At 40.2% G+C, this 16,924-nt stretch overlaps 1 protein-coding gene across 6 annotated transcripts in view; it reads left to right on the forward strand.

Moving 5' to 3' along the window:
- Nucleotides 1–1,842: 1,842 nt before the first annotated feature.
- Nucleotides 1,843–16,924, forward strand: part of LOC140118964 (membrane cofactor protein-like) — a 69,595-nt gene continuing 54,513 nt past the window's right edge. For 4 of the 6 annotated variants that reach the window (XM_072137466.1, XM_072137468.1, XM_072137472.1 and 1 more), the window contains exon 1: nt 1,843–1,948. The gene's annotated coding sequence lies outside the window, so the exon portion shown is untranslated. The remainder of the gene's footprint in view (nt 1,949–16,924) is intronic. The other 2 variants (XR_011853291.1, XM_072137470.1) reach the window with 1 other exon arrangement.

A 16,924-nucleotide genomic window follows, 5' to 3' on the forward strand; every position in this document is an offset into this window, starting at 1 on the left:
AAACTGAATTGATCACCAAAAAGTTCGCATTTTTCAAATTTCAAGAAAATCTGAGAAGTTGCTACTAAAACTTCAAACCTTCTCACATCCATAAAAATAATGGAAACGTAAAACAAATTATGGATATAAAAAGAAGACCAATGGCAAAAGGTTTCTATCAAAAAAAATTTGTGGTATCACTTTTTGTCTAAAAATTATAACATTTGAAACTTTGAAAATAGTCATTTTTTTCAAATTTTTCCTAAATTTTTGCATTTTTACCCCCCAAAAAAGGAACGGATCACTGAAATGACACTACTAACATAAACTACAATGTCTCACGAGAAAACAATCTCAAAATCACAGAGATATCTTAAAGCGTTGAAAAGTTATTACCACAGGAAGAGACACTGGTCAAATTTCCAAAAAAAGTTGCGAGCCTTAACCTGCAAACAGGCTGCGTCCTTAAGGGGTTAAAAGTTATTTTAGATTGTAATACATTTCTATTTTTATTGAGAATCAGTAAGCTTGTGAAAACAAGTCATCTAGCCACACAGAGACTCAGGAAGAGAGCTTCTACCAACTTCTAGAGAAATGTACTGACATAGCAAAAAGGCAAACATCTGTTTATCTTTTCTGTAGTGCTTGTGAAAGTCAGAAAATCCCAGTGACATAAGATATGGGAATTCCCACAGAAGAAATGTTTTTTACGGTATATCATCGGAGTTGTATATTTCTATGGAATGCAGTCACTCATTTAGGAGCTGTTTATAAAGTTTTCTCACAGGTCAGAGGTCTTTCTGGCATTCCTGCTAGACAGGTGGCTAATGTATGGCTAGTGCTATTATCTAGGACAAGAAAAACAGGATTGGAAATGGCATTAGGAATGCAGTGAAATCACTATGGGTGTGTTTGGTTTCTGGTTGACACAATTCTGTGCTGGAACTGGTGTTATTTGACTTTTTCAGCGACCTGTAAAAACACAAAATAAATTGCGTATATACGGCTATGTTCGCACCAGTTGTGGAGGAAAGTGTTTACTACATGAATTACCCGCATACTGAATAAGATTTCATCACATTGCATGGACATGCATGGGTGGAAACCTGCAGAACAAACTGTGCTCCAACCTGCAGTGTGTACATATATACTGGGAGATGTGGCAGCAGCACTGCCACCAGGGTTGCCTCTAAATTTCAGTTGGCCCCTGGGTGACAGAGCCTTAATGGGCCCCTTTGCAGTGAACTCACTTGCCGGTATTAAAAATTCAGAATCTAAAACAGTCTCATTTTCTCTAAAATATTCCCTAGTTTATAATAACAAACGACCCCTCATGGTTATTTTATATACAGCCCCCTAATCCCCCATGGATTCATCAGATACAGGCCCCCTCGCCCCAATGGATTACTAATGTACAGCCTTATGTCCCCCAGGAAGCTCTGAGCCCCGGCACTTGCCTGGGTATGCCGAGTGTTGGCGCCGGCCCTGCCTGCCACAAATTCTCCCATTCAGGTTTTATTTTGCACATTATAAAATAAAAACACAACATAGAAAACTTGTTCATAACTTTATGCGAAACGCTTAGAAATAGCCGTGTCCACAATTCATGTGAGTTGAGAAGCCACTGAGGGGCATGTGTGGTATCATGCCACATACAGGGACTGCAGAGTACTGCATATACAGAAATGATATTACTAGTTTGGCATAGGGGACTGGCCCTGCCATTCGCACCTCATCTCACAACAGCTGCAGAAGGAATAACCTAGTCATGGGTAAGGGGACCGGAAGCCATTTTGGTGTAGACCACGAGATAGGTTTCCTAGTTTGGGACAGAGATCGCACTTACTCATTGGTCACACGCCGCGTGCTAGGGTGTGTAGGGGCGTGGTCATAACGTCACGCTCCCGGTGAGCTGCCTGCAGCTGTCAGTGGTGTAAGCGAGAGGTTTCAGTGACAGACGTGTCCTGAGGTGAGTGAGAGCTCCAGGTATCGCTGCAGCGCACTGGGACGTTAGGAGCTATTCCATCCTGCGCTCGGCTTGTGTTATACTACTATTTTCTAGTGACTGCTCTGCTATATGTTTTGTTGTACAGTACATTATTGTAGTGTCTTGTATGTGATGCCATTGTACAGTACAATATTGTAGTGTCTTGTATGTGATGCTATTGTCCTGTACACCATTGTAGTGTTATTAATGTATGTATATGATAGATTGTTCTGTGCCGTATTATGGATCGTGGTTTGGGGAAAGTTATGGTCTTGATTCAGTTTTTTTTCTTGTTGGGGGGGAATTTAATACGTACATACATACATATTAAAGGGTTGTTGGGTTTCTTATAAGTTATAAAGTGTCAAACATAACTAATATATATATATATATATGGCAGCACTCCAGTATGTTGAAGTGTCAAAGTGATTGGTGGTCCTCGTTATTCCATAGTAAAATACATGGCAGCGTTATCTTGTCACTAATTGGTGGACCTGAGGCCTGGTCCTGTGGGGCATCTCAGAGCAGGCACCTGCTACACATTGCCTTTGTGTGCTGTTAGGACATTCCTTTTGTGTGTGTGTGTGTGTGTGTATGATAAAATATATATATATATGTGTGTGTGTTTTATTTATGTTAATTTTCCCCCAAAGAGCAGAGATTAATGTGAGCACCTCTACAGAAGATGTAAAGCTGTAGGTTCATATTGTGTAGTGTTACTAGTGGTCACATGATGTACTGTAAGCACATGACTTTTTGGCCTATGGTCCCTGCTGTCACACAGCTGAGGATTCTCCAGCCTAGTGCCTGAGAACAATTTCAGAGCAGGTCCTGTTATTGGCCATCTTTGTGACTCTGCTCTCCTGTAGAAGTCTATGGCGATGTGAAAAATATGGCTGACACACAACTGTGTCATCTGTGTCATGTCCATATTCAGATACAGGTGACTTTTCTTTTTTCAAACATACAGTGGAGAGAACGGGCAAATACTGTTGATACACGGGCTGCAAAAATGCATAATTATGTAAAAGGTTTGTGTGCAGGAGGCCCAACAATAAGGTCAAAATCTCTCAGAATTGCTAAATTACAGGACAAAATGATGCCACCAGTTTTGTCAAATAAAAATCTGGGTTTTTTCAGCGACATAACATTGTTTTTGGGATGTGCTGGATGTTGTTTCAGCCGCCCCCTGGGCATATAGCCATGGCTGTGGTTTCCATGGACCCTTGTGTGAGCCGCAGGTCTTTCCTGCTGTTACCAGTGTGTGTGCAGGTGGACTCAAGGCGCTTCTGTTCTCTTTTAACCTGTTCACTCTCTGGTTGAATTTGTTTACAATCCTTACTGCCAGTATATGTGAGTGCATATATGAAAACTGTAGTACAATATGTGACCAGATGGGGCTTACAGCTTCTGCAATTGTGGATATAAGAAATCGTTTTTTTGCGGAAGGTTAATCTTAGTATGGGAACCTTATCTGTTTCATCAAACGGGCAGGAAATGAATCTGCAATCCACAGTTCTGTTGCAGAAAAAATGTTTTTGGAGCACTTTATACAAAGTAGGTAGGAATTTGATCTAAACTAAGTCTACCTCTCAATTGTCTCCATTTGAGAGAAATATAAATAAAGTACAATTTATATTTGGTTATTATACTACCTCCTAGAAAACAGGGATGGTACTGTCTCTAGCTGACTGTGATACTGTGCTGAGGCATTATGGGTCTTAGAAATCTAAACACTAGGATGTTGCCTGAATAGTGTGGATTGGAATCTGCACTGCCGTAAATTGGTGTCTAGTATATGTACATACATTGGAATCAGATGAGAGGTGCAGGGATGGAAAATAATTTTGTGCTTCCCCAAAAAGACTACAAATTACAGGATAAATAAATTGGGTCAAAATTGTCAAAAAATGAGTCACTATTTTATCATAATTTTGGTAATTGCATTAAACAGACCTTAAAAGCACTTTACTCTGTAACATGTGGGCCTCATAGTGATGTTGCTTCACTTTCACCCTAAATTGTATATTATTTTATACTGTAGAAATTGGCATTGTCCGGGATAATAAATAACTGCTGTCAGCTATAACAAAATAGAATCGGTTAACAAAAAATATTTTATGTATATCTACCTCTCCCTGCCTGTCTCCATCTCCATCTCTATCCATATTACCTCACACATAAGTGTCCTATACTCATTGCCTATAGTAACCAATAAAAGCTCAGAGCTTATATTAACGACCTGTGGCAGAATAGCAACCAATCATGGCTCAGCTTCTAACTGCCACAGTAGCAGCAGCAGACTAGGGTTGCACCGATACCAGAATTTTGAGTGTCATCCGATACCCATAAAAGTATTGTGATACTTTCAAGATAAGTAAAAAAATATTATCTAAATGTTTAGGGTAGGGTCACACAGGACATTTACATTGCATTTTGAAATGCAATGCAAACATCTGGGGGCAGGGCTCAGCCTGATCGCATCTGCATTTCCATTTAAACACATGCGATCAGTAACGGTCAGCCAGTGATTTATTAGGAGAAGCTTTTGTGTTTTATGGCAGTGTAGTAGATGTGTTGTAAAGGTTGACCTGGTAATGATAATATAAAATAGTATGCTAAATAGTAAGATTTAGGGCTCATGTAGACGGGTGTTTTTGGTGTCCATGAGCTATCCTCCTTTTTTGCGGGTGGAAAACGGACCCACTATTTCCCATGGGTCCGTGTCACAGAAAATAACTGCAGCATGCGTTATTTTGTCTCGCATGCAAACCACGTACATCCATAGAAGTCCATGGATCTGCAAAAAAAATGGATGGCACATGCCTGATATTCGTATGCAGAGTGTTTTTTTTCTTCAAATGTTGCAACCAACTGGGCAGAGCATGAAGTAGATTAAAAATCCATCAGATTTTTTGTATAGGTGAAAAAAACGGATGGTGTATGGATCCAATATGGACTGATCATACATCACGTCTGCGTTTTGTGCAGATAAGCAACTGACACGCCTGTCTGAATGAGCCCTTATGTTTTGTCTTGTACATTTTTATTAATTTGATTTAACTGTATTATATGCTTAAAATATTATAATCTACATATAAATAATAATAATCATCTCAATAATAATCTCTCTATATACCAGTGCATGGAGCCATAGGAGGAAAGCTCCTATGGCAATCCAAATTTCCTCTAATTCTGCCTAAGATATTGATGCCCACAGGCCGATTGGAAGCTGTGATATAGAACTGAGAAAGAAGATGCAATAAGTTACTGCTTGAATTGCTATGTTGGCACTTTGCAAAAAATCTGCTGGTTTTGGGTTGCAGTTTGGGCACTTGACCTCTAAAAGGTTTCCCCTCACTGGCCTAGTGCATAGAGCAGTGGTGGCGAACCTATGGCACGGGTGCCAGAGGTGGCACTCTGAGCCCTTTTTGCGGGCACTCAGGCCATTGTCCAAGGACAGAGTTCACCAAACACTGAATCTTCCTGCAGTACCAGGCAACTTAAGAGATTCTGTCCTCAGCTCTATTTTAAAGCGACACTTTATTGGCTGTTTGGAACTGCGTGGAAAGTAAGAAGGTGTTGACAGAACTGCATTATCTTTGGAGGTCATCTTGCTGGACCCACCATTTCATCCTGTACAGAGAGGCCCTGGAAAGAAGCTACAATTATATAGTTTGAATTTGCCTTCCTTCTGTCAACTATATTGGTGGCCTCAGGCGGCCGATACAATTGAAAGATGTGGAAAAACAGGTAGCAGTAAGTTACTGTATAAAATTCCATGCTGGCACTTCACGGTAAATAAGTGGATTTTGGATGTAGTTTGGGTACTCTGTCTGTAAAAGGTTCGCCATCACTGGCATAGAGGCTCTGACCTGTATCTCTACGGCATGTAGAGATAAATAAAAACTTATTTAATTTATTTAATTAGAGACCTTGTGTCTGGGGAAGGAGGTGTATAGACCATATATGGACAGATGGTGATCTCTCCCTGATGATGTGGTCCCTACTCAACCCAACACATCTCTCAAAAACATTCCCTGCCCGATTTCTACAGATACAAGGAGTCTGTGGAAGTCTTTCAGTATCACAAGAAACAAAAACCTGGTAGTGAAGTGTTCTGGCTTTGAAAGTATCGGAAAGTTTCGATGCATCGTGCAACCCTACAGCAGATAATGGGTCCTGTATATGATGGTCTGTGCAAAATGTGTGGATTGTTAACGCGACGGTGCAGATTCCTTTAGGGGACATACATACATACATACATACATACATACATACATACATACATACATACACTCAGCTTTATATATTAGATTTTTTTTTTTTTTTTTTAGTAACGCATGCTTCATGCATTGCGCAAATTTCCTAGCAATGTAATGTTTAGGAACCCTATTGGCTTCAGTGCTGATCAAGACGTGTCCTGAAGAGTTGCTTGATAGCTGTTCTAGCTTAATTCATGACATCCACAAGAGTGCTGTTTCTATTTTCACCCCCTTCACATCATTATTTGACGTCCCTAAGTTGAATTTGTATGTAAGTCGAAACTGTATATTTTATAATGGAAGTTCTAGACAATTTTTTTTCTTTTGCCCCAGTGACAATTGGAGTTTCAAAATTTTTGGTGTAATTGGACCAAGAATTATCAATAAAGCTTCATTACAGACACCTTACAGCTGATCATTGCAGTCTAAGACTATAGTAAAGCATCCAGAGAGCTTCACCAGAGGTCACAGTGGGTAGAGGGGTCCGTCTGTAACTATGGGTTGTCTGTAAGTCGGGTGTCCTTAAGTAGGGGACCGCCTGTAATGCCTTATTTGACACAATAGATACATTTTTTGCATCATTCTTTTGCTAAGGGATGGATCGTTTTTATTTCGATCTATAAATGTAAGCAATGAAAAACATTTGGCCTTTCCATTCGCAAGTGTTTGAGTATAAACCTATATGCCATTGGAAGAAGCTCCTCCCCCAGATAGCTTGCGTGAAAAAGACTCAGGACTGAGCTCTATCTTTTCTATGGCAATTGATAAGTGAAAAACGCATTGCACTTGCATTGGACTTGCATGTGTATCAGAGTGCAATGCGTTTTTGTTGCATCTCCATAGACTTGTATGGTGCGTTTTTCATGTGCGTGACTTGCAAAAGTAGAGCATGTCAAGATTTAAACGTGCGTTAAGAAACTGCTTGTGTGTGTGGGAAAAAGAAGCAAGTCTGAAAAAACTATTGATTACAATGGGTCAGAGTGCAATGAAAGTTCTGAGCATAAAAAGCACGCATGTGAAAAACGCAAGTACGAAAGAGGCCTTGGGCTGCTTGGACAATGGCAATGGCGCCCTCTGCTGGGAATATCTCAATGGACAGGAAGGAGTCCTTGCATATAGGGATCCCTGGATACCTCCTTAACCCCTTACATTCCCCTAAGGTATAGGGAATGTATGAAGAGGGCTCACGGGCTGAGCCCTCTTCATACAAGGGTGGGGGTTATATTGCAGCAAACCCCCACCGCTAATAACCCTTTCATTTCCGCCGGAATTTAAAAGACGGCGGCGATCGGTTGCCATGGTAGCCTCGGGTCTTCGTTTGACCCGAGGCTATCTGGCATCTGCAGATTCGTTACAATGAGCCAGTGGCTCATTGTAATGAATGAGCTGCAAAAATGCCATTATTGCAATACAGAAGTATTGCAGTATATGGTAGGAGCGATCTGACCATCTAGGGTTAATGTACCCTAGATGGTCTAAGAAATAGTGAAAAAATAAAATAAAAATAAAATATTAAAAATTCAAATCACCCCCCTTTCGCTAGAACTGATATAAAACATACTAAACAGTAAAAATCAGACACATTAGGTATTGCCGCATCCCAAAATGCCCGATCTATCAAAATATAAAAACGGTTACGGGCAGCGGTGACCTCCGAGACGGGAAATGGCGCCCAAATGTCCGAAATGCGACTTTTACACCTTTTTACATCACATAAAAAATGGAATAAAAAATGATCAAAATGGTAGCAATGCAAACGTAGGCTCATTTTGCAAAAAATGACACCTCACACAGCTCCGTGCACCAACGTATGAAAAAGTTATTAGCTTCAGAAGATGGCAGAAGGTTTTTTTTTTCTTTTTTGTACACATTCGTTTAATTTTTGAAAATGTATTAAAACGCAATAAAACCGGTATAAATTTGGTATCACCGCGATCGCACCAAACCAAAGAATAAAGCTGAGTTGTTATTTTGAGTGCACAGTCAAAGTCATAAAAACTGAGCCCACAAGAACGTGGCGTTTTTTTTCTATTTTTCCACATTTGGAATTTTTTTCAGCTTCGCAGGACATGGCATGTTAAAATAAATAACATTACGGGAAAGTAAAATTTGTTACGCACAAAATAAGCCCTCACACAGGTCTGTACATGTAAAAATGAAAACATTATGGATTTTTGAAAAATGAGAGAAATGAGCGAAAAAACCCTGCGTCCTTAAGGGGTTAACAGCAGTGCAGTATGGACACTGCTGTTCAACCAGCTGTACTGTAGAGCACTGCACTGTATTCTGTCTTATTAGGTATGTTGACACAGATTTTTGAAGATCACCAAGATTTTTAACAAAGTTTTTGGATAAGGTTTCTGTAATCTGGATAGAATCCATGTTTTTTCTTTTTTCTTACTGAGGAGTCTCGCAATATTTCTTAAGGATTGGTATTACATTCTTTGAGTATGTTTGCTTTATCTTACATGCTAAGCAGTTATATAGTGCTGCTTTATCGTGAATAGTACATATTTTATCTTGTTCACACTATTTAGCTAAGTGAGTTGGTCTGCAAGGTTGATGTATTTTAATGTGGCTTTTGTGGGTAGGCGATCTTTAAAAAAAAAAAAAAGAAACCTTCATGCTTCAAGCCAAAATGGTAAGAACTGTTAACCCCTAGGCGCACCAGGACGTTATAGTACGTCCCGGTGGCTAGATACTTAGCGCACCAGGACGCACTATAACGTCCTGCTTCTGGCACCGGCTCACGAACGGAGCCGGTACCAGAAGCAGCGGCTGTCAGCTGTCTAGTACAGCTGACAGCCTGCGCTAACACCCGCGATCGGAGCCGACTCCGATCGCGGGTGTTAACCCCTTACACGCCGCGGTCAAGCATGACCGCGGCGTGTAAGGGTCTTCCCCCTATGGATCGGATCCCCCGTGCCGCTTACCGGGGGATCCGATCCTCTCCTGGGCAGCTCCGAGGACTGGCATGTGCCCCGGAGCTGCCCGGTTTCCATGGCAGCCAGAACCCTTCCGGGTCTGACTGCAAACTGTCTGAGCATGCGCAAGCATGCTTAGACAGTTTACACTGCTCTACAATAAAATAGTATTGTAGAGCAGTGTATTGAACTTAAACCAGTGATCAGAGTATCACTGGTTTAAGTTCAAGTATGTAGAAGTAAAATTATGCAAAAACACTTAACACTACACATTATAATAAATAAAAAATAAATACATAAAAATATAAGCCCCTAAAATGTCACTTTCCCATAAAAACACTTAATAAAGTATAAAAAACATAAAAACACAAAAAACCCCCGCATGTTTGGTATTGCCGCGTCCGTAACAATCTGCATAATAAAACAGAATCATTACTGGACCCGCACGGTAAACGCCGGAGGAAAAAAACGCAAAAAACGTTCCGAAAAAAAGATCATTTTTAATTAATACCCTATAAAAAATGCTCTAAAAAGTGATTTAAAAAATTTTATGCACTCTAAAATAAGCCCACTAAAAAGAACAACTGTTCTCGCAAAAAATAAGCCCCTAACCAGATTTGTCAGCCAAAAAATAAAAAAGTTATGCATATGAATAGATGGTGATGCTAAAATGAATAAGATTTTCTCCAAATTAGTTTTTATTCAGTACAATTGAATAAAATACACAAAACCCCCACATATTTGGTATCCCTGCGTCCGTAACAATCTGCATAATAAAACAGAATCGTTATTAGATCCGCAAAGTGAACCCCGTAAAAAACAACCTCAAAAAACTCTCTCTGAAAAAAAGATGATTTTTTATTAATGCCCTTTAAAAATGCTCTAAAAAGTGATTTAAAAAAGTTACGCAATCTAAAATAAGACCACTAAAAAGAACAATCCTTCTCGCAAAAAATAAGCCCTTAAACAGATTTGTGAGGTGAAAAATAAAAAAGTTATGCATATGAAAGACGGTGATGCTAAAATTAACAACAATTTTGCCAAATTACTTTTTATTCAGTAAAAATGGGAAAAAATAAAAAATATATATAAATGAAGTATTTTTGTAATCGTGGCGACCCATAGAATAAAAATAATATACTATTTTTATGGTATGGTTAACGGCCAAAAAAAAAACACATAAAAATGTTCCTAAAAATTGACGATTTTCATTTCCTCCACCAACAAAGCTTTAATTAAATCTCACCAATTAGCTATAGATGCCCCAAAATTATGTACCAGAAAAGTGCATCTCATGTGGCAAAAGAAATAAGCCCCTATAGGTCCTCAATAAAAAAAGAAAAAAATTATAGCCTGTACAATGTGACATAGCAAATCGGATCTGGATGGCGCCTCCTTCCCTCCTATGCCCAGCCGTGCGCCCATACAGCAGGTTACCACCACATATAGGGTATCGGTGTACTCGGGAGAAATTGGGTATCAAACTTTGTGGAGCCTTTTTTAATTTAATCCATTGTAAATGTTTAATTTTCCACCCAAAATGAGTGTATTGTGAAAAAATATTACAATTTTCAGACTGCACCTCCGTTTTGTTTTAACCCCTATAAAACACCTAAAGGGTTAACAAACTTCTTAAAAGTGGTTTTTCATACGTTGAGGGGTGTAGTTTCCACAATGGGGTAATTTATGAGTCTAGCTATTATTTAGGCCTCTCAGTGTCAATTAGAAGTTGAGCAGGTCCATCTAAATACAGGTTTTGGTGATTTTACAAAAAATGTGAAAAATGATACCTAAATTCTGAGCCTCAGAACATTCTAGTAAAATATGTGGAATCTTAAAAAACCATGCCAACATAAAGCAGACATTTGGGAAATGTAAGTTATGAATTTATTTGGGTGCTATGACTATCTGCATCAAAAGTAGAGAATTTAGAACGTTGAAAATATAGAATTTTTCCAATTTTTTGCCAAATTTTGTTTTTTTTCATAACTAAACGCAAAAGATTTCATCCAAATTTTTAAACTAATTTGAAGTACAATGTGTCACGAGAAAACAATCTTAAAATCCCCTGGATTTCTCATAGCGTTCCCACGCTATAACCACTTATAGTGACACAGGGCAGATTTGAAAAATGGGTCCGCGTCCTTTAGGCCAAAAGATGCTGTGTCCCGTAGGGGTTAAAGTGGTTGTTTCATTTCCGCAAATAAACATAATAAAAAGTTATACAATTTTCCAATATTCTGTATCAATTCCTCATGGTTTTCTAGATCTCTGCTTGCTGTTATTCCATAGAAAGCTTCTATGTATACTTCCAGTAGATATAATGAGCCTGACTATGGCTATATATATATATCGCACCGCTCTGATTACTCTATTATACTAACGAGCCTTGCACCTGTGTGACATCACCTGATCATGGACATAATGGGGGACATTTACTTAGAGTGTCGGTGTCTGCATTGGCTTTGTTACCGACCTGCTCTCGGAAAGAAGATACACATTTAATATTGTAGAGCTGTGCAGAGACATTTCTGTCCCCGAGACCATTTTCTGTCCCTGGGACCAAAATCTGTCCCAAGCACCAGAAATGTGTCCAACAGTCCCTGCTAGACCAGTTTTCTTTTGGTCTACTTTCCGCCAGTTTACAGCGCCCAAAAATGGCTGTGACACATATTAATTCTGTCTGAGTTTCCACTCCGCCAAAGCCACGCCCCTTTTCGGAGAAGAGTCGGAGCAGACGGAAAAAGTCCTTTTTTCTGTCCCCGACAGCTAATAAATAGGTAGGAAAGCAGAACATGTGGTGAGAGCGCCACAAAACTGGCGGAAACGCCATAGTAAATGTCCCCCAATGGGTGCGTTTTACCATTTAGCATGCTTTTGGCTGCCTTACACCTGTTTATCTTAATAGATAAACAGGTGCAAAGGTGCCAAACGCAAGGTAAACTGTAAAAAAACGCATACGTTTTTAAAAAGGCTGAAAACGCATGCTTAAAAAAACGGACCAAAAACGCCATGTGTGGCATCGCCCTAACTGACCGAAACTAGACAACCCTTTTTAAATGATTAGTAACCCTTGAACAAAACTTTGTATAAATTATATTACAATTGTTTCTAATATGTCTTGTCAAAGGAAAATGTTTAATATCGACACATGGATTAATGTTCACATAAATGTCTGCTGCGGATCAATCTACAATCTGGAATGTTACAGAAATCCTATTATAATCCTCTAGACATATCACCTGACAGTCTGCAAGCAATGAAATGTGCAGAGAATATGTACATGCTTTTTTGCTTAAATGTAGTCAATTTTGCAATATGTAGCCCATGGTGATTACGACCTGCGTGTCATGGCCTTAAAGGACATCTGCCACCATATTACTGGTGGTAGACTGTCTAAAATTGCTTGATCGCTACCTCTAGGGGATGTGGGCAGTGTTTTTTTTTTTTATTTTTTTTTATAGATATACCTTGAAAGGTCCCCTATACTGAATATTTAGTTTGATTTTGGACCAATGCCCAGCAAACGCCTTTTAACTGCATGCATTTAAAAAGTGTTAAAGAGGAAGTTGTAGGGTGAACAAAAGAATATGAAGGTGAGAATTCTTGTAGAAACATTTCATGTATGCATATGTACTACTGATGGATTAAAGGGAACCTGTCATCAGGAAGGTCATTTTTACATGATGGGTTCCAATAGTCTCTGTTATGTTTTTTTTTAAAAATGCCGGAGTTCTGCATCTAAATAATTTCTTTAACGTTACCTGCTACCTGCCAACCACTTAATATTGTCTGAGTGTCTGATTAACTCTGTAGACAAGCTTGTTACATGCAAAATATACTTGCATATATGTATGAGAGAGAGGCAGAAGTATTAGTTTTAGCAGGGGTTTAAAAGAAATATATTATTTACTTTTATGTTTAGCTCTGAGGAGTGTGAATGTGGCACTATGTTTATTATAAGTATTGCTCTGTTGCATAACTTATACAATGAAGTGTTATCTTTATGCCCTTTGATTTGTATGCACGAAACCCATGGTATTGGCCTAGCAGATTGGTTTGTTCTTGATTGTGTGATTTATTTGTCAATATTGTCCAGGGGTCATATTGTCATACTGCTTAACTTTAAAGGGCCACAGCAGTAACCAGCACCCTAGATGTACCAACATCCACAGTACAGCACAAAATGCCAGCCCAGAAACCAAATGCATTCCGAGCAGACAATATTAGTGTAGACCCGGAGCAGATAACAATACTGGCGACCACAAGAGCATAAAACTTCGAAGGGTGATATCACACATTAGCGTTTTTAGTCCATTTTTATGCATGCGGTTTTTGAAAATGCATCAATTTTTAACCGTTTTTTGTCAGTTTTTCCCAATTAACTTAAGATAATTGGGAAAACGGAAAAAACTCACACTTTTACAAAATCGCATGCTTAAAGGGGTTATGCCACGAAACAATTGACTGCAAAAAGCTGTCAAAGAGGTTAAAATATTTCAAAAATCTATTTGTAATGGTTACCTTGAAGTAAAAGTACCTTTCTATTTGTTATTATGATGCTTGTTCAGCCTCTATTCTGCTCCACACAGAAGCAGATGTGGGAGGGGCCAGGCCAGGCACATGCACAGCACTGACAGCTGCAGTTATTGCACAACTCAGCACTACAGCGCTCCTTCACCTGCTGTGCTCAAATAGTCCCTGCATTTACTGATCCAATAGAAATGTGTCATACGCCCCATGTTAAAAGTGCACCAAAAAAAGTTGGTGCAGTCTGTCAAAGCAGTGCAGGGGGCACCAGATTCATGAAGAACGTGCACCAGAAATCCTGAATCTGGCGCCCCCTGCACACTACACAGGACACTGCACGTAGTACACATGTACTATGTATTCTCACAGCATCATGGTCGGTCAAACTGATATGCATGGCGGAAGTCTAGATGGTTGCAGGGGGAGGCAAACCCCACGTGTATCGTCACTCCAAAGTGCCACTTACCCCTGAGACCTAGCATGATGCTGTTAGAATACATTGAATTGTAACTAAATCACTAGATAGATATTTATGAGATGGATAGATAGATGACAGATGATAGATAATAGGACTTGGATAGATAAATAGGTGACAGCTTCTCACATGTTACTAATCTTTAGCCCTGTCAGGGACAGGGGCCCCTTTGCAGGACAGCATGGAGGGACAGTGAATGGTGGAGAGTACAGATGGAGGACTGCATCAGGAGAGGTCAGAGCTCAGCCTGTTACATGTGTTATCTCTGCATCCTCCTGTGTGACCTAATGGTGGAGGGAGGAAAGGCTGCTACATTGCTATGATCCATGTTTGGGGAGGACTCCTCTGAGCAGCAGATAGTCCTATCTGGCTGCAGTTACCTTGTAACTGCTGCTGTAGGCTCCTGTGTGACCTGACTAATGGTGGAGGGAGGAAAGGGCTGCTATATTGCTATGATCCATGTTAGGGGAGGACTCCTCTGTGCAGCAGATAGTCATGTCTGGCTGCAGTTACCTTGTATCTGCTGCTGTAGGCTCCTGTGTAGCTGGTGAGCAGTGGCCATCACAGCACAATCTCTGCCCCTCCTCCTCTCTCACTCCCTATTGGCTGCAGTGTGTCAGGTGATCTCTCAGTGTGGAGAGGAGCTGTGTGGAGGGATCTGTAGTGCAGAGCAGCTGCTGACTCCTTGTGCGCAGACTCGGCCAGATCAGCTGTTGCTCGGGACAGGACACAGCTACCAGCAGGGGGCGCCAGCAACCAGGACAAAAGGAGTTATCTCAGTAAGCCTGCAGATTTTGTAATAAGTGTAAATGGTGAAAGTACTTGTCACAATGCATTGGACCCTATTACAGCCATGTGCAATGGTGACACAACCCCTTTAAAAACGGGTGACATCACCCTCATACTGGAGCACACAAACTCCTTTCCCGGCTCCTCTTCTCCTAAGTGCACCACACTGTAGCTTTTTCTCTCCTTCATGTGCTTCGCATCATGATGTGGAGCACGAATGCACCAGGAAAGGTAGTACAGTAATGCATACAAGTTGCGTACCTTTCCTGGGCCATTCTACGTCTCTGGGTAAGGACACAGTGTCAGAAGTCAGAACAAAGAGTGGAGCGTCAGGAGAGGACCCGGGAGCAGTAAGCACTTCTCAGCTGCACTCGGGAGCACCCAGTGTTTTGTATTATTGACATGCAAACATTGTGTCCTTGTTACGAATGACATGCGTTTCAGTGGAAATTCATATCCAATTGGACCAAGCCCCTTGCAAAGGCATTTTCATTGTGTTTCTAATGTAATGAACCAGTGTAACCACACTCTCACATTGCAGCATCTGATTTGGGTTTTAGAATGCAATTCATAGGTTGTGTGGAGGGGCTGGGGCCCACACACCACTGGTTACCGATGTCCTGCGATTTGTAAAGCACTATGGAATATTTTGACGCTATATAAATAAAGATTATTATGCTGTAAAGCATTGCTTGCGGTAAGGATGCCTATTTGTAAGTAACGTGCATGTGTGTGTGTGTCTACAAGCTGTTTTTATGCTGTTGGTTAAAACACCAGTCAAAATAAATTCTTCCCAGAGAGATCAGTTCTGAAGTCAAGCTTTCTCCATCTCCGAACACCCTAACCCCTGCATCCATAGACCTCACCAGACAGATTTGGGAATTTTGAATTGAGGAGACTTTGACTTCATTGAGTTTTCTGCCTTTGACTTCTTGAACTTAATTTGGATTTCACTTCACACTGCACCATAAGGGTGCGGTCACACAGGGTGTTTACATTTTAGAAACGCAATGCAATTGCCCGGGCGTAAGCCTGATTGCATATGCGTTTTCATTGAAATTTACGGTATTTTGCATGTACACCATGCAAAACACTTGGCACTTGTTGACAATCGCATATGTTCAATGGATCAAGCCGAGCAACTACATGTGTGACCCCATCCTAAAAGAGACATGGTTTTGGTTCCCATTAAATACTTGGTGCTGCGTTTACACATTACAGTCCAATTGCGTTTTGAAAGGCAATAGACTGCAATGGGGAGGGTCTTGTCCTGATCGAATATGCTTTTGCATTTAAGCCCCTGCAATTGGTAAACAGCACCACTTGTTTTACATGTGAACAATTTAAGACCTATGGTGCAATAATTTGAATGTAGCCTGGGAATTGTTTAGTTCGACTATCACCTGGACATGCAGCAGATCTCAGAGACTTCACAGTAGTCAAATGACGGTCATGTGAAAATGCTAATCATAACTTCTATTCAAATGAAGCCCAGGGTAACTTCAGGTTATCTTTCTGAACAAATGTTATCAGAATAATGTAGTTCAGGAAGAATTCGGCATTAGACAGGACCTGATGACAAATAGAGACCTTAATTCCAGCCTTGCTACTTGCTTCAGGGTGTGGACACATGGGGCGTTTACATGACACCGAAGACTCCTGATATATCAGGACATGGGGGGGGGGGGGGGTAAATACGTAGTGTATGATAACGCCTTATCACCAACGCTTGTTTTCAGCTTTATAACCAGACATGTGTCACAATAATTGATTATACCTTCGGAACGCTATAACATAACCAGGTGACACATTGTACTTCATGTTAGTTGTAAAATTTAAGTAATACGTTTTGTTTCATTCTGGGAAAAAAAAAATTTGCAAAAGTACGTAAAAAGTCTTCATCTTCAAAGTTTGAAATTTTCTGCTTTCCAGGTAGATAGTCAAACTACCCAAAAAGCTTGATAACTAACATTTC

This window comes from Engystomops pustulosus, chromosome 2, assembly GCF_040894005.1.
Source record: "Engystomops pustulosus chromosome 2, aEngPut4.maternal, whole genome shotgun sequence".
Classification (NCBI taxonomy): Eukaryota; Metazoa; Chordata; class Amphibia; order Anura; family Leptodactylidae; genus Engystomops; species Engystomops pustulosus.